Source organism: Anastrepha ludens, chromosome 6 (assembly GCF_028408465.1).
Source record: "Anastrepha ludens isolate Willacy chromosome 6, idAnaLude1.1, whole genome shotgun sequence".
Taxonomy (NCBI): Eukaryota; Metazoa; Arthropoda; class Insecta; order Diptera; family Tephritidae; genus Anastrepha; species Anastrepha ludens.
Window position 1 is genome coordinate 125220005 of NC_071502.1, and position 16803 is coordinate 125236807.

General features: G+C 37.8%; 1 protein-coding gene and 1 long non-coding RNA gene across 2 annotated transcripts in view; one reads left to right on the forward strand and one right to left on the reverse strand.

The window, feature by feature from the left end:
• LOC128865662 (tyrosine-protein kinase-like otk) overlaps window positions 1-16803 on the reverse strand; it is a 45807-nt gene that overhangs the window by 10094 nt on the left and 18910 nt on the right. The window lies entirely within an intron of this gene.
• Window positions 11394-12962, forward strand: LOC128865663 (uncharacterized). The gene is made up of 3 exons (XR_008454887.1): window positions 11394-12085; window positions 12165-12386; window positions 12455-12962. It is a non-coding gene; the product is annotated as an uncharacterized LOC128865663 (long non-coding RNA).

A 16803-nucleotide genomic window follows, 5' to 3' on the forward strand; every position in this document is an offset into this window, starting at 1 on the left:
TGATAAATCGTTAAAGTTCATAGCAATGTTTATGCTAATTTTCCTTACAATATTATATTCTTCGATAAACGTACGTACCTATGTTATTGGACTCATTAAGGCACAGGACATTTATTGTACGTGCAATAAACCTATAAAATTCTATTCTAACACTGAAACACTTTTACGTGTATTGCAAATTGCCACTCACTGTTGCCACTTGCTTTACTTGTTAATAGGACTATGAATAAGTTCGTGCGGTTTTTTTTCGAAATTTGAAACTTTATTGACGTAAAATGGTTACAAATTTAATATTCAAAATATTGTCCATCGCTTACTACTACTTTTTCCCATCTTTCTGGCAATTCACGGATTCCCTTTGTGAAAAATTCGGTCGGTTTTGCCGCAATCCACGAATCGATCCATTTTTTGACTTCATCGTAATTACGGAAGTGCTGGTCAGCCAGGCCATGTTGCATCGATTGGAAGAGATAGTAATCGGATGGCGCAAGGTCTGGACTATACGGCGGGTGGGGTAGGACATCCCATTTGAGCGTTTCTAAGTATGTTTTGACCACTTGTGCAACATGTGGCCGAGCATTGTCATGTTGCAAAATAACTTTGTCGTGTCTATCGGCGTATTGCGGTCGTTTTTCTCGCAGTGCTCGGCTCAAACGCATCAATTGTCGTCGGTAGACATCCCCCGTAATCGTTTCATTCGGTTTCAGTAGCTCATAATACACAACACCCAGCTGGTCCCACCAGATACACAGCATAACCTTCAGGCCACGAATATTCTGCGCCGACGTCGATGTTGAAGCATGGCCAGGGTATCCATACGTTGCCCGACGTTTTGGATTGTCGTAATGGACCCACTTTTCATCGCCAGTCACAATTCGATGCAAAAAACCCTTTCTTTTGTGCCGTTGAAGCAGTTGTTCGCATGCCATAAAACGGCGTTCAACGTCTCTTGGCTTCAATTCATACGGCACCCAATGGCCTACCTTTCGGATCATTCCCATGGCTTTTAAACGTTTGGAAATGGTTGATTGATCAACTCCCAAAGTTTTTGCAACCTCTTCTTGCGTTTGAGCCGGATCTTGATCGAGCAATTCCTCCAATTCGGTATCCATGAACTTTGGCGGCGCACCCTCGCGTTCTTCGTCTTCCAAGCCAAAATCACCACTTTTAAAGCGTGCAAACCACTTCTGGCACGTTCGCTCAGATAGAGCATGCTCACCATAAACTTCCACCAAGATACGATGACTTTCGGCTGCTTTTTTCTTCATATTAAAATAATGAAGAAGAATTCCCCGCAAAAACACATTATTTGGCACGAAATTCGACATTTTCAAGTGTGGTAAAAATATTGTTGTTTACGCTTCAAATAAAAAACTTATACTGACGTTTGTGCCTTACGACAGTAGCTCTCCAATGAATGTTTGGAAATGTGGATCGATGGAATAATAATCAAGTTACGCCATCTGTTGTAAAACCGAAACGAACTTATTCATAGTCCTATTACTTTGTTAGAAAACAATCAACTCTACTGCATTGTATGCACATGAAATTTCGAACATAAGGCAGCTAAGGTATTAGTAGTCTTTTTAGAATGGCCGCGAGTGGGAATTAAAGCAGTCGCAAACTTCGCAGTGGAAATTACTTAAGTGTCACGTGACAATAAAATCAACTGCTAATTTGCACACGAAGCACCTTAGTACACCTGTACATTCAAAACATTACTGGAACTTTTTTGGTGTAGCCATCAGAGTCGTCTTCGATTTTTCCATTACTTTCGTTTGTTAAAACGCGTTTCTCGTAGTGATTTTTTGAAAAGAAGCAAAGGGAACCTTGTCAGGTGAATGATATTTGTGGCGTTCTTGATCAAAAATTCACAAAAAATTATAGCACTGTGCAACGGTGCCCTATAATGGTGCAAAATCTACGAATTGCTCCACGTAACCGTCCCATAACGTCTATATAGTAGTCTTTAATAACTGTCTGACCGTGAGCATCACATTCTTTTTTGGCTGAAAATTACGTGATTCTTTTGGTCTTGGTTCATTCGGAGCCCTCCACTCACTCGCCTGATGCCTGGATTGTCGTACTTATAAACCCACGTCCTGTCTCCAGTAATAATGCGTTTGGTGAATGTTGGGTCAATTTCAGCATTGGAAACCATGTATTTAGCGATATCAACGCGCTCCCTTTTCTGCATGACGGATCCATAGCCAATGTTCAAGTTCTCTGCCAGCCTTGTGATGGTTAATTTGCGGTTATTGATCAATATTATTATATTAATGTTTTCATCAGTTTTCAATGTCGGCTGCTCATCATTCTCAATGGACTACCGACTATTTCTAAAGCGTTCATGGCACTCGTAAGCGGCTGTTTTCTTTAGAGTATCATTACCAACACAGTTTCCCAACATTTCAACTCTAAGGTTTTCGCACGATCTAATCCATTTTTAATGCAAAATTTAATACAAACTTGTTGTTGGAAATTCAAATCCATTTTTAAAACCGTAAAAAATCGAAAACGCTTGCGGAGTTAGATTTACTCAAGCCGGCGTAGCTCTTACAAATATCAAACAAAATAGAACTCAAACCGGTTGACGTACACACATGCATACATATGGAGTATTGGTGACTTATTCAACGAAGTTGCTAATCAAAATGCTAATGCGAAGGTTGAAAATAACTACTGGTTTACACTTACCCTGAACTGTATATATGTATATAGAGTATTTTAGCGTGAGGTATGGAACCTCGCAGTTTGTGCTTTTCTGTAAAGTGATAAATGGGGACGCCCATAGTAACATACATGTCCTCACCTACATCTGGGGCGAATCCACTTTCGTGTCCAGGATAAGGTGGAGGACAAAGCGTAAATATACTCAGTCTCATGACTGAAGTTATATTTACACAAATAAATCTGCAGCATAGCAAAGCGTCTACGGCTCTCTTGTACCGTAGGCATGCAAAACTGCAAACAAACCCACACATAATATTATACTTATACAAGAACCATAGGTATGTCACAAGCGTATCTGTGGTCTAGGTGCTATGTCGTGGGGACAAATACTTCATTGTGAAGGGAATGTGAGACCGCGAGCATGTATTATCATGCCGAGGTTGATCGAACACACGATGTTAAAAGAGCTATGCTCCGGAGATATCGTTGCTGCAAAAATAAAGTACTTGAAAAGTGGGAACAGTGTCGAAGCTATCATAGTTTCGGCCTACCTACCCTACGACTCTTTACAGCCACCTCCTTCGAGGGAGCTAAGAGAAGTGGTCAAGTATGCAGAATCCAACAATCTGGGGCTAATAGTGGGCTGTGATGCAAATTCACAGAACATTGTGTGGGGAAGCAGCAAATGCAACCCCAGAGGTCTCAAGTTACTGGATTTTATCCTGCCATCCGATTTGGTCATTCAAAACACTGGTAACAAACAAACTTTTGTGACCAGAAGGAGACAAGAGGTGATTGATTTAACACTTACCAATAGGTCAGTTGGAAATCAAATCAACCGATGGCGAGTTTTGGAAGAGGACTCTCTTTCTGATCATCGCCTTATCGAATTCCGACTGGGAATTGACACAATATCAATACCTTCCGGTAGGAATCCTCGAAATGTGGACTGGGACAGGTATGGTGAGCTTGTAACAGAGCGACTACCAAACCTGAAAAAACTCAAATCAGCAGAAATGATTGAAGATGCTACTAAGAAATTAGAAGGTACTTTAATCAATTGCTTTGAGGAACTGTGCCCACTCAGGCAAAGCAGACAGGGGAAAGCGGTTCCTTGGTGGAACCCTGAACTGTCGAAGCTTCGTGTACGGTCCAGGAAACTTCTTAATAAGGCCTTGAAGACCAAAACAGAAGAGGACTGGGCTAATCATCGACTTCCACAGAGAGAATATAAGAAGAAAGCCAAACTTGAATCCTATAGAAATTTCTGCAGTAACGTCGAAGAAATGAGGCAAACAGCAAGACTTTGTAAGGTCCTTCATTTAGACCGCTCAGTAAGGCTGGATTCCATTCGAAAACCTGATGGTTCATACACCATTTCCAAATCGGAAACGTTTAATGCTCTACTCGAAACCCATTTTCCGGGTAGTAGAACTCTCTCTGAAGTTGAGAGTGGCATGAACAATAACGGTAGCAACGGTGGAACCTCTAGGTACAGCTGGTATATTGCTAGTCGGATAGTGACAAGGGAATCGATAAGGTTTTCCTTATCTTCCTTTGAGAACTTTAAGTCCCCTGAACCTGACGGAATATATCCAGCAATGCTTAAAAAAGGAGGAGACAGGCTGATTGAGACCCTGAAAAGGATCTTCACAGCCTGTCTTGCATTTGGTTATATACCATCCCAATGGCGACGCGTAAGAGTAATATTTATTCCGAAACCAGGAAAAGATGACTATTCCCTAGCAAAAAGTTTTAGACCAATCAGTTTGACATCGTTCATGTTGAAAAGTCTGGAACGAGTGGTGGAGAAACATATTCGAGTGGGGGTATTGCCGAGAAGTCCACTTAGTAGAAATCAACACGCTTACCAGAGTGGAAAATCATGTGAATCAGCCTTACACGATCTTGTTAGCAAGATTGAAGCCGGGCTGGAAGCTGACGAATACACAATGGGCGTGTTCGTGGACATTGAGGGGGCTTTTGATAATGCCACTTTCGGCTCGATATGTTCTTCTGCCGAACGACACGGAATTAATCAAGCCATTATAAAATGGATATATTCCATGCTCTCTGAGAGGCTGTTAACCGCTGGGGGGAGCAGTGACGAACAAATCACAGTCAGGGCTAGACAAGGATGTCCCCAATGGGGTGTTCTTTCTCCGCTGCTGTGGTGCTTCGTCGTAGACTCTCTATTAGTGGAGATGCAGGAACTCGGCTTTCACGTCCAAGCATATGCGGACGACGACTGTGCGCTAACATCGGATAAATCCTTAAGGAGGCTTTGCACGAAAGTGCAGAGGATTCTTGACAAAATCGAAGACTGGTGCATGAGACAAGGTCTTTCCGTTAATCCGAACAAAACAACCATAGTCTTGTTTACGAGAAAACGGAAATTGGATGGACTCAGTCTTCCAACACTGAAAGGTGTGACCAGGCCCGTGCGCAGAAAATTTCCGAGGGGGTGGTTTTAACTCAAGTTACGTAATCAATGAAAAAAGAAAAAAAAATGTTTAGAGTACAGAAATTTTATTGTCAAAAGTAATAAATAGCTACATTTAGGTATGTAATAAATCAACTCTTCGAGGTACTGAAAAAAACTCTTTCAAAATTATTTGCGGATCGATTTTGACATCGCGATGTACATTGAGTGAGGCTAAGCCGTTCAGGCGATCTTCAGACATTGTTGATCTCAAATACGTTTTCAGTCGTCGCAAAGTTGAGAAGGATCGTTCATTCGTCGCTGTTGTCACAGGCAAAACTGCCATCACGCGAAGCATCTGGTTAACATTTGGAAACGCATCTTCATTACAAATATCGAGTGCTTCAAGTGAGTTTTTTATTTCCTTTCCGACAATAAGCTTCCGCGAAAGTTGTACTTCGTTCACCCAGATTTCACGGGAATCGTCGTGCAAAATTGAACAGTATGGTTGGAATAGTTGAGCGCAGGACTCTTCCTCGAAAATTTGCATTTTGTTGGGAAAAAGAAAGAAATTTAATAAAATATTGCGATGATTTAAGAATCGAGATTGCAATTTTACCAGAAACGATAAATAGAGCATAAATTATTATTTAATGCTTCTGTGATTAAGTACTATGAGATTTATAAAGAAATTTATAAAATGTCACAGTTCCTACTTAAGTAGCAACACTTGCTCAGGCACGAAGATGGAACTTCGGGACACAGAGAAATCTTTAAGTTGCTGTCGGAGCAGTATCCACTGTTTTTGGCACCTAAAGATGACCTGATACCCACCGTTTCATTTGGCCACGCAATGGAGCAATCCAGAATGCATTCAGGGAGGTTTGACGGATATTTTCTTTACCGATGGGTCCAAGAACGAAATAGGGTCTGGAGCCGGACGGTACTTAAACGATACTAATAAGTATCACTATGCTATGGGGGGAATGGCAAGTGTTTTCCAAACAGAAGTTTTTGCCATCCTAAAAGTAGCCGAATGGATAATCGAGAGGAGATGGAGCGGGAAACAGATTGGAGTCTTCAGTGACAGTCAGGCTGCATTGAAGGCCCTGGAGAACGCGAAGCAAACCTCAAAGATTGTTCAATAATGTTAGAAGAAGCTTAATTCTGTCGCAAGACAAAACAGGCTTGTACTTATATGGGTTCCGGGACACTCCGGTGTTCAAGGAAACGAAATTGCCGACGAATTGGCCAACCGGGGATCAGCGGTGCCCCCACAGGGGCCAGAGCCAATAATCGGAATCAGTTCCGCAGGAATCAAGAATTGGATCAGCGATTATGTAGGCAATTTACATAAAGAGCGATGTTCCGGTCTAGAACGCTGCAGAACTGCAAAGTGTTTTGTGACAAGTCCGAACAGAAAACTGTCAAACTTTCTACTAAAACTTAGAAGGAAAGATATTCGGTTGATGGTCGGCATCATTACAGGACACAACCCATGGGGTCAGCATATGACCACCATTGGAATCATCGAGGACCCGGTATGCCTGTCATGCTTGGATAGGCGGATAGCACTGAGCACTTTCTCTGTGAGTGTCGTGCCTTTGCTAGAGCAAGGCTACGAGTGTTGGGTTCCGATGTCATGAGAATGAGTAATATTCGTTCTCTAAAACTGGAGGATATTTACAGATTTGCCAAAGAATCTGAAAAATTCTCACCGGACTAACTATCTCTATTTCTGTCTCTATTCTTTCCTATCTCTTTCTCTGATACTTTTCGCCTTCCCTCCTTGACTATCTATCCCCTTTTCAGAGCTTTAAATACAATGGGCTCTTTAGCCTGAGTGTTTTAGGAGCCACCAAATCTCCTGGTGCTCCTTGGCTCGACCTTTTCAAATTCAAATTCAAATTCAAACATACATGTCGCACACGGAATCTATACATCTTGTTCTGTGAGGCTAAAAATGGGCTTTTTTATTCATTATATTTTATCATGTCATCATGGAAAAACTCACGCCTCAAAAACATTTACAAGTTTACTTTGAAACTGGTTCATCAATTCCTGCAACGTATAGAAAATTACATGTAACTTATAGTTTGGCAATCTTAGCCAGCAACTCGTTGTTCTGTTAATAAATTTTGCACCGCATTTACTATTTTCGATCAATGGATCAACGATTTTCTGCTTCAAGACATGGAAAATATGGATCCAGATGAAATGTGATTCCAATAGAATGGAGCTGCAAGCCATTCTGCAAGTGAAACCATGAAATTTAAATTAATTCCATTTGGTCCTTTTAACCGGGCAACTCATGTGACTTAACACTGCTCAATTATTTTCAATGGAATAGGTTAAGTCATTATTGTACGCTAACAAACCAGCAACAATTGACGGGCTGAAAGCCTACATTTATCGAATTATAGCAGAAATAAGACCAAATTTACTTCAAACAATTATGGAAAGCTGGACTGATAGATTGCGTTACGTTTTATTTTTTCAGGAGAGCCAGAGGTGGACATACATACACTTCCAAATAAAAGTAATTTCATTAATCAAATTATTTATTTCGTTTGCTTTTTAAAAGTTCTCATAAGTTGTATCTTAGAAAAACACCCTGTATATATGTACACTTTGACAGAATTCACTTGCTACCTTTTCCGATCTTTATTTATGTATGTATGCTATTTGCTTTAAGCCAAGTTTATTTGCTATTCCAGTTTTTCTTATGGAATGTGTAAAGTTTCTTAGTGTGTTATGTAAATTTTACACACAATCCTCCACTTGTGGTTGTTGTTCTTGTGATGGTGATGCACTGTTTGCCTAGATTGTTTTTGTTAGAAAATCAGAAGAATGCACTACAAATGAAGTCGCATTGAACTCCAGTAGCATTTATTTAAATTTAGGGTAAAGTTTTGAGTGTAAGTTGAATCTTCCATTCCCGCCCAGCTAAGCTGAAACGTCTAATCTTGTAGAATTAAATTTGGCTTAAGAATTTGTCGCAGTTAAGTTCCACTGAAAAACTGACCCTCAGTACCTCGAGTCACGAACACTAACATAAATTTATCTTGCCCTCTACCAAGGGGTCTAAGATTTAGTTTTCTCTCTATCGAGTCAAATGCTACTGGGATAGATGGAGTAACGTTCATCCTATTTTTTAAAAACTGTTTGCCGACCATCTTTCGAAGGTATTAGGATTAGCCATAAAAACTCGTATGCTCTTTTACAATGGGCATCCCATAATGCACTAGCTCATAGCCGTAAGAAGTCTCAAGTGCTTATTATCTTCAGAAAGCCTCTCGACACTTTAACTTTTCCAAAAATCTTACTTGAAGGCATGTGCAATTACATATAGTACATATCTACATTCGGCTAACAATCTTGGAATCATTTTCAACCAACTCAAATTTAGTCGTAGGTAGGCTGTACCGAATGCTTTGCACGTTTTAGAATACGCAACCCTTTACTCCTAATACTTTAACAAGCTTAATGTAGTGTTTAATAATATTGTTCGTTCTGTGCTCGGGATCAGGGCAAGAGATCACGTTTCTCATTTTGCTGACACTATCTACTCCATGTCCTCTTACTTTTGCATAAAATCTACTACTAGAAAGTCCCTGAGTACCTCGCCCTCAGAATAACTGTTACAAAGTCGGTGAGAAACTCTAAACTTCTCGCTTCTAGATACAAAACCCTAACGTCAGAAAGAGAGTTTTTTGTGGATGTGACATGACTTTGAAATTCTCTTCCACAAAATTGTATATCTAAGTTTATAAGTAGCATGAACACATTTAGACGCGAACTTCAAATATATCTTAGCACTAAGAGTGATAATATTATTTGATAAGTAACTTTTCTCGCTTCTTTAAATGTTAACATGATTTTGTTTTTTCTTTGTTACTTAAAATATCTAAGTAAATTTTATCGCGAAAATAGTAACCAGTTTGGATTAGCACCAGTAATTATAACGTTTCGCCTTGGTGTTAGGATGGAATCCTTAATAAATGACATACTTATATGTAATATGATACAGATGTAAGTAAAAGATGCTTGTTTTTAATTTATACATAATTTTTATATACTGCACCAGTTTATTTGGAAAAACATTAGGAGCGCTTTTCAGATTTTAGATATGCGTACATTGCCTAGGTGGCAAAACTAGAAATTGAATTGGTGAAAATGAAGATAAGGACTTCATGACAGGAGCACCAATTAGTAGATCTTATGAAGCTTTCAAGGGCAGTTTTTCAGAGCTATTTTAACTGGAGTAATTTTTTCGATTAGGCGATTAAACTCAGTATAACAGTAAAGCAGGGTTAAACTTACATTGAAGAACTGGCCTCCAGAGTAGCTCTTTTTAGTATTTAATTAATTTTTAGCTCTTCAGCTGGGCTACAAATTTTTCCATGTACGATAACAGTATCAGATACATACGAGTATATTCTTCAGAGACCCAAAAGTAAATGCGTACGTCAAGTAAATACATACGTGCAATGCTTTCAAGTTTAACTCTTCTATCATTTGAGTTAACTTTTGGATGGTGAAGATACCATATCAACCCTTAAATTTTCGGAAATGTATAGTAAATGAACTAATTTATGTATGAGTTGAAGCTTACTTCAAAAACGGACACCTGGAGGTCATTGGTTACGCCCCAAATTCTTAGCATCTACTTATATACAACAAATTTCGAACCTAAAACTACCTTTATGTATGTACGTACATACACAGTATGAAAATAGAAGTTGACTGTAAACGGTGTTGCGACCCTCCAGCCATTAAAAATCCTTAAAGATTAATTGCGTCTCGATCCCACCTTGTCTTCGGCTCCTCATTACCTTACGTTGGAGTGTTAGGGACCGACGCTGAATAAACAAATGCGTTAAAGTGTATTAATCAATTGGAAGACTTCGCTGCATCGAATGCAATTTTATTTATTTTATTTTAAGCGCTGCGATAAGTTTGTTTATAATACTACGGTTTTGGTAAATGCAACGCGAAGTGAATAAGCATTGAACTTACGGTATTGTACTGCAAGCAGGTGCAAGTAAATGGAGGTGTGAAAAGATCGAAATAAATTTAACGCCAAACTCAATGTACCGGGTACTCTTTGGTAAAATATGGCGGTAAGAAAGACAGCACTGCGGTAGAAGCCTAAAAGCAATGCAAGTTCCAAAAAATCTAACTGATCGATATAGTATATTTTGCCTTGTTTGTAAACTTGTGATGTGTGTATGTATGCTGATGCGCGGTCACTTCACACTGCAAGTCCCGTCATTTCAGGGCAAGATAGAGATATGTCTAATACATATAAAGCTTAACAAAAAACATTTTCATTATCATATAGACATTTTATTATATCAAGTGAAGTTAAAAGATTGGAATGTTTTCCGCTAGATGTCTTTACTCTTTAGTCATATCTCCTGATGTATATGTACCTCGCATCGGGTCCTACTATACATTGTTTCCAAAACGAAGGCAGAAAAAGGGAAAATTCGCTACATTCTTCAGTACAACTACGCGCAAGGTGAAAGGTCGGCAGGCGGCCAAAAAAATTTGTGCTGTTTATGGACCAATACAGGACAGTACCTAAACAGTCAAGCAGTGATTATTACCATTCCGTTGTGTTCGTCGAAAATGTCAATAAAATCTAGAAAATAGTCGAGGCAGACCGATATGGTAGCACTTATTCCATTGCACAATTGTGGAATATTACTCAGAAAACTGTTCTGAATCTGGCGAATACTGTTGAAACCTTTTTATTTCACTTCATATACTAAAATGTATTAAAATTTTGTTCCGATATACATATATCAGTGGAGGATAGAATTGAGAAATTTCTGCTTTAAACGCACAAAGGCTAAGTAGACTGCCTGAGCTGATACATAAATACGTATCCCACATACATATGTATGTATGGATATTTTGGACATAGATCTACTCACTTGAGGAATGGAGTTTTTACTTTACAGGTGCCCACTTAAATCATCATAATATGTATCCTTATACATATTATTTTCCTGGCTAAGCATTGCATTGCTCATATCAAGGGGAACAAGGCAACTGAGGGCCTTCTTCATGTATGTATGTATTTATGTGTATGTATATACATACATATGTGCGGTATGCGAAGTGAATGCATTTGGTTTATTTTTCCGCTACAGTACTGTTTGTTTTTGGAGTGTTATGTATTCTGTAAATTAATTAAAAGCAAATTTAATTTACTGATTTGTTATACTAAAAATATAAAATTTTTTCCACATTTTATAACTACCCTTATTTAATTTTTTACCAGAACAAGGCATTAGGAAGAAAACAATATTCTTGGATTTTTAAAATAGCTAATTATTTTACCGATGAATATCTTGCTGGCAGCCATCTACGTTTTTTATTAAACATTCATAAAAATTATAACACTTTTACACCAAGGAAGTAATGTTCACCACTTCACTACCAACCCCCCCTCCCCTATCCATCAAACCAGCCTACAATACTCCAACCCATGTATAAATGTAAACAATAAACGTCAACAACAGAAAAGCAAAAACAACGAAGTCAATCGCCTCTAACGATGAAAGTGAAAAAGGCAATAATATTTGTCTGGCAATGAATAGCAGGCGAAGGATCCACTGAATACTGTCGTTCAAAATGAATGGGGACGTTGAGACAATCGCCAACAATCACTAAAAACCGTGTTTGCAGAGTCAGTCGTTACTTCTATTGACAACTTTAATACGAGTATTTGAATGTAACCATAAAGGGAATGTTGCTTCGTATACGTCTTGAGATTTGAATACGTCAACATCATCCACACAGGGGAAAAAGAGATTCTCTCGTCACTCACCAACGATATTTATGGGGAAGTCTATATGGATTTTATGAAATATGCGCGATAATGAAAGTGAAACACGAAAATTAAGGAAAGTTTGGAAAACTGAGAACAACTGTTGTGAACATTAGAAAAACGTGAAAGAGAAATACAATTATTTCAAAGTATGTATGCACACATTACTATATGTATATAGCTATGTATGCAAGTAATATACACATTCATATATAAAAATGAGAATAGGGTGGCCGGATAACACCAGAAGACGGAGAAAAGTCGTAAAATGCAGCGGAGCGCAATGAAAAACATAAAAACCAAATAAAAAGGCAAATCGCTAAAAACACCCAAACAACCCAACAACTAACGGAATAAACATTCTAACGACCCTCTGTAAAACATACAAGTATATGTACATATATACCCAGCTGCTCTTCTTCATCCACCCGCATGCATACTCGCGTACCAGTATGTATTAGTGTAAATAGCACTCACATACCTACATACATCCTACATAATGTGTCTCAACATTACAGCCGTCTATAACATTTGCACCCCGGTTCGGTTTGATGCGATGCGAGAAACAAATATTTGTAGAAAATTGCGCCGAACAACTTCCATTTCATTTTCAACGCCGGAAAAACGCATAAAATTTTACGAGCAGCAGCTGAATACAGAGGAATAACAGTGGTAAGGCAGCAGCAGCACGAATGCCGGCAATGTCGCCTACAGCAAATCACGGAATGAATTTGAACTGGTTTGGGTAAAACAAAGTGAGAGCTAAACTTTACTTCCATGTAAGGAAGGGAAGTAGAATAGAGCGAAGGTGGTGACTATGGAACACTATTCAATCTCTTGAGTTCGGGAATTCCTGATATTTTCTGTTATTTTCCCCCATTTTTCATCTTAAATCAAATTAAAACAGTTCAAGGAAACACTTGGAAGCACCTTTAAGGACTTTTATGTATAATGTAAAATTTAATTTAATTAGAGGGAATTAAAAATAAAATTGAGCTAGAGATTTACATGCTTAGCTACATTAATAGCACAGTTCTACAAAATTATAATTTTTTCTTATATGGGAGTGGTTTCCGATGTATTTTTGTAATACAAAAGAATTGAGCTAAGTTCGTGAAACTGACCATTCTGAGGTTTTGAGAGTTTGGAGAGACTTTTGAATTTTGAAAAATTTACATCGGATTTCTAATCAATGACACCAAAAACTGGTAATTTTAATGCCCATTCTTTAACAAAAGTTATATGAATCAACGTTCCGAATTTTATTCGTAATTCATTAAATTTTCTCGTGTTTTATATAGAAGAAAATGCGCAATACCATCAGCAAAACAAAATGTTAAAACTCAACGCGATTTTTGAGGCGCTTCAAACTTTCACTTAATTGCAATAAAATTTAATGAGATATAAAACTGCTTCCTCAAAAGTTTTCTGAAAATTCTGATTAAAAAGTTGATGAATTTTGAACTTTGATCCATAGGACTTTTGTTAAAGAGTGAACTATGATTTTATTGAAAATTAGTTGAAACTAAATTAAAAAAATTAATATAGTTTAAACAAAAGTCATAATGTGCATAATTGCAGTATGTGGCATAATACTTACTAAAAGGAAGAAACTTCAAAAGAAATTGAGAGCGGTCGCAAAGCTAAGGAAATGATTAAATTAAGGTGAAATCTGTACAAGTATAATATTTAGACGAATGCATGTACATATGTATGTACAATTTTGCATGTGTGATATACGTGTACATTTGTATGCATGTATCTCACAAGAAATAGTTCTAGACATAAACGAGTTGTTGAAAGATGAAAGCCACAACTCGGAGGGCGGCAAGCGATGCGTAATGCACTAAAAGACAAATACTGAGTCGAATGGAAAACGAATGCTGCAGTAAATAGGGCGAAAAAGAGGCAGCTGAAACGCTGGCGTGGCGAATGCAATGAACGAGTATGTAATTCATAGATCTGCCTTTAATACGTGTTGCGTTCATACGCACATACATAAGTATGTATGTACATATATAAAGTTTCCATGATTCATAGCACATGAAATTTAATGAAGCGACAAAAGTAAATTTTCCAGCACTGTGGAAAAAAAGTTAAACCACAAACAACAAAGTGAAAAATAATGCAGTCAATTAAGCTGATGAAGGCTACAACGTGGCGCTGACGCGCCTACTAAAAAATAAACAAATGGGAAATCAAACATGGCTATAGTAAGCCAAAAGTATGTTCAGCATATGCTGTTAGTTGCATATAATGGCTCCAACGCTTGTTGTTTTTGTATTTTGTCTTACTGCAAGTTTTAATGCCTAGTTGTTGACAGCTGTTTGCCTACTCCGGCGAAATTTCGAGCTGGCGGCATTAAATCAAAGGAAATAAATGTTTATGAGTTTATTAATGCCCAAATTATTAAGCCACTGGCCAAAGGACACGAACGCCAACAAGTCTACCTATTTAACTATTTTTCTATTTTTTTTCGAATATTTATTATTTCTGTATAGTATGTACAGTAGACTGGCCGTAACTTTTTTTTTGTGGAAATCCATAAATTTTCGGGTCTTAAAACATGAGGTTAGGAGTAATGAAAAACGGTGTAATTTTTTAACCCGATCCGATGATGCCTAACCGTGCCCATTTGATCCCAAAGTATGGACAATTTCAAAAAATCACAATTTTTACAAAATTTTTTTTTGTTTCCAATTTATATAATTTAATTTAATTTAATATGTATATACTACTATTAGAGTGTCTATTTAATGAGAGATGTTTTGGTGTAAGACGGATACAATTGCCTGTAGTGCTCAACAACTTGCAGTAAGTACTGTTTATCTTCTTCATTATAAGTAAGCGATCTGTTGTAGTCTGTGATCAATTTCAATGCTCTCTCTGCAGCGTCATTAACTACAGACAAATTCGTTTTCCGCTTTCTTGCCATGTTGAAGGATCTGATTCCAAAAAACTTGTTTCAATTCCTAAGCGGGTAAAGAATGTTTTAGTTCTTGATGAAATAAAATCATTTATATTCTTTCTGCCGTAAAGCGTTATTTCTGACATTGTTGCAACAACTCTCTTTGGAACAGCATCTTCCTTCTGGTTATCGCTAGTAATTGCTTCCACCATTTTTCGCTTAATATGTGAAGGAATTTGATCATCAAAAAATGAAAGGCCAACCGCCTCTTCCGACAAATACCATAAATGATTTTTAATTTTATGTAACAACGCATTGGATACATTCTTATCGAAACATACAATCACATCTTGAATGAGCTTAAGGTCATTTTGTGGAGCAGCTATTGGATCCACACAACGAAAGCAATATGGAACGTAGATGCAGGTTAAAAAATACAAACGCTTCTTAGACTCTTTATCTCTGAAATCGTTAACACGAATTGCTCGCGAAACAGAAACATTTTGTAGCAATATAGGCACTTCGACATAAACCTTGCGTGTAATGTTGCACCAGGTGACCGTACTTGTGAAAAATTTGGTACGTCTTCCCCAACAGGGAGCAACGATAGTTGTAGTAATTCTTTATAATCGGCACGAGTGTGGTGACTATTTAATGCAGTTAGACAAAAATTCTTAAATATTTCCACTTCAGCTATTGTAAAGACTTTCCGAACTTCATTTTCCGATATTCCACTTTTGAATGACTTAGAATTAATGTTTTTCCAGCTGTTAGAGAAACGATTGAATAAGGGAACTTCCGGTGCTGATGATTTGCCAAAATTTAGTTCGAACAGTGCTTTGACTAGCAACTCACTAACATGGTGACGACAGGGAAAGAAAAGTAGATTTCGGCCCAACCTTTTTTCAAGCAAGAACGCTGCTCCATTATTAACTCCCGTATTAGCAGCTGTTGTATCAAATGATACAATTTCCACTAAATCATCGAGCTTCTACTTGCACAAAACATTATGTATTTCTGCAGCTATTGCATTTCTCGTCGAACTTTCAATTTTTGGTATCCCCAGCAGTTTTCCCATATTTTCTCCTGTGTCAACGAGAGACAATCTATCTTTCTTTTCTGTGCCTCGGATTTCTGCAAGCAGCTTGCCATCCCAGTGAAGGACAAAAACGTCGGGAGTCTACAAACAAGTAAAAAGAAAGGTCAAGAATCCAAAATCTTATAAACATATTCAGTAAAACCATTACATTGAATCCATTAATAATCTCTTGAGCTTGTCTGTGACGACAATCTCTCCTCATCGAATGTAATGTTCCATCGACGGCGTTCCATTAACATTTTGCATGGTATTTATGAAGGCAGCAACCGTTGCACTCACCAAATGCATGGCATCTCTTGTTGGGAGGTTACATTTGTCCATGCATGCAAGCATTCTATCATCAATAAAATTAATTTTTTCGATTTGCCTTTTTCGGTAGTAAATTAATGTTACTTCCGTCTGTATCTTTGCCTTCATTCATATCTTTTGCTGCATTTTCTTCTTCACCAGAAATATCCTTTTCAGCATCCTCGTACCAGAGACTTCAAGAGCATAATTAGCTTCAAATGGAATCAAATATTAAAAAAAAAAGAACCAGTAAAGCTTAACTTTAATAAACTTACTATGAACTAAATGCTTTTCAACGCGCTTTCTTTCTTCTTCCATTCGTTGCTCTTTGCGTTTTTCTTTTCTTGTGAGTACAGTATCGGCACCATACATACTACCTGGACGTCCTCCATTTCTTTGGAGCAAAAGAAAGTCTTTATCTTCCTGAATTTTCATTATACCTAGGGCATCTATGGCTGCAATGTCAAATATGAAGTTTTCAATTTTATTCTAAACTCTGCTTCACTTTTACGACACTTCTCGTTAGGGAATTTTAGCTTTTTTCCAAAATTCAATCGTGGCACCAATCGGGT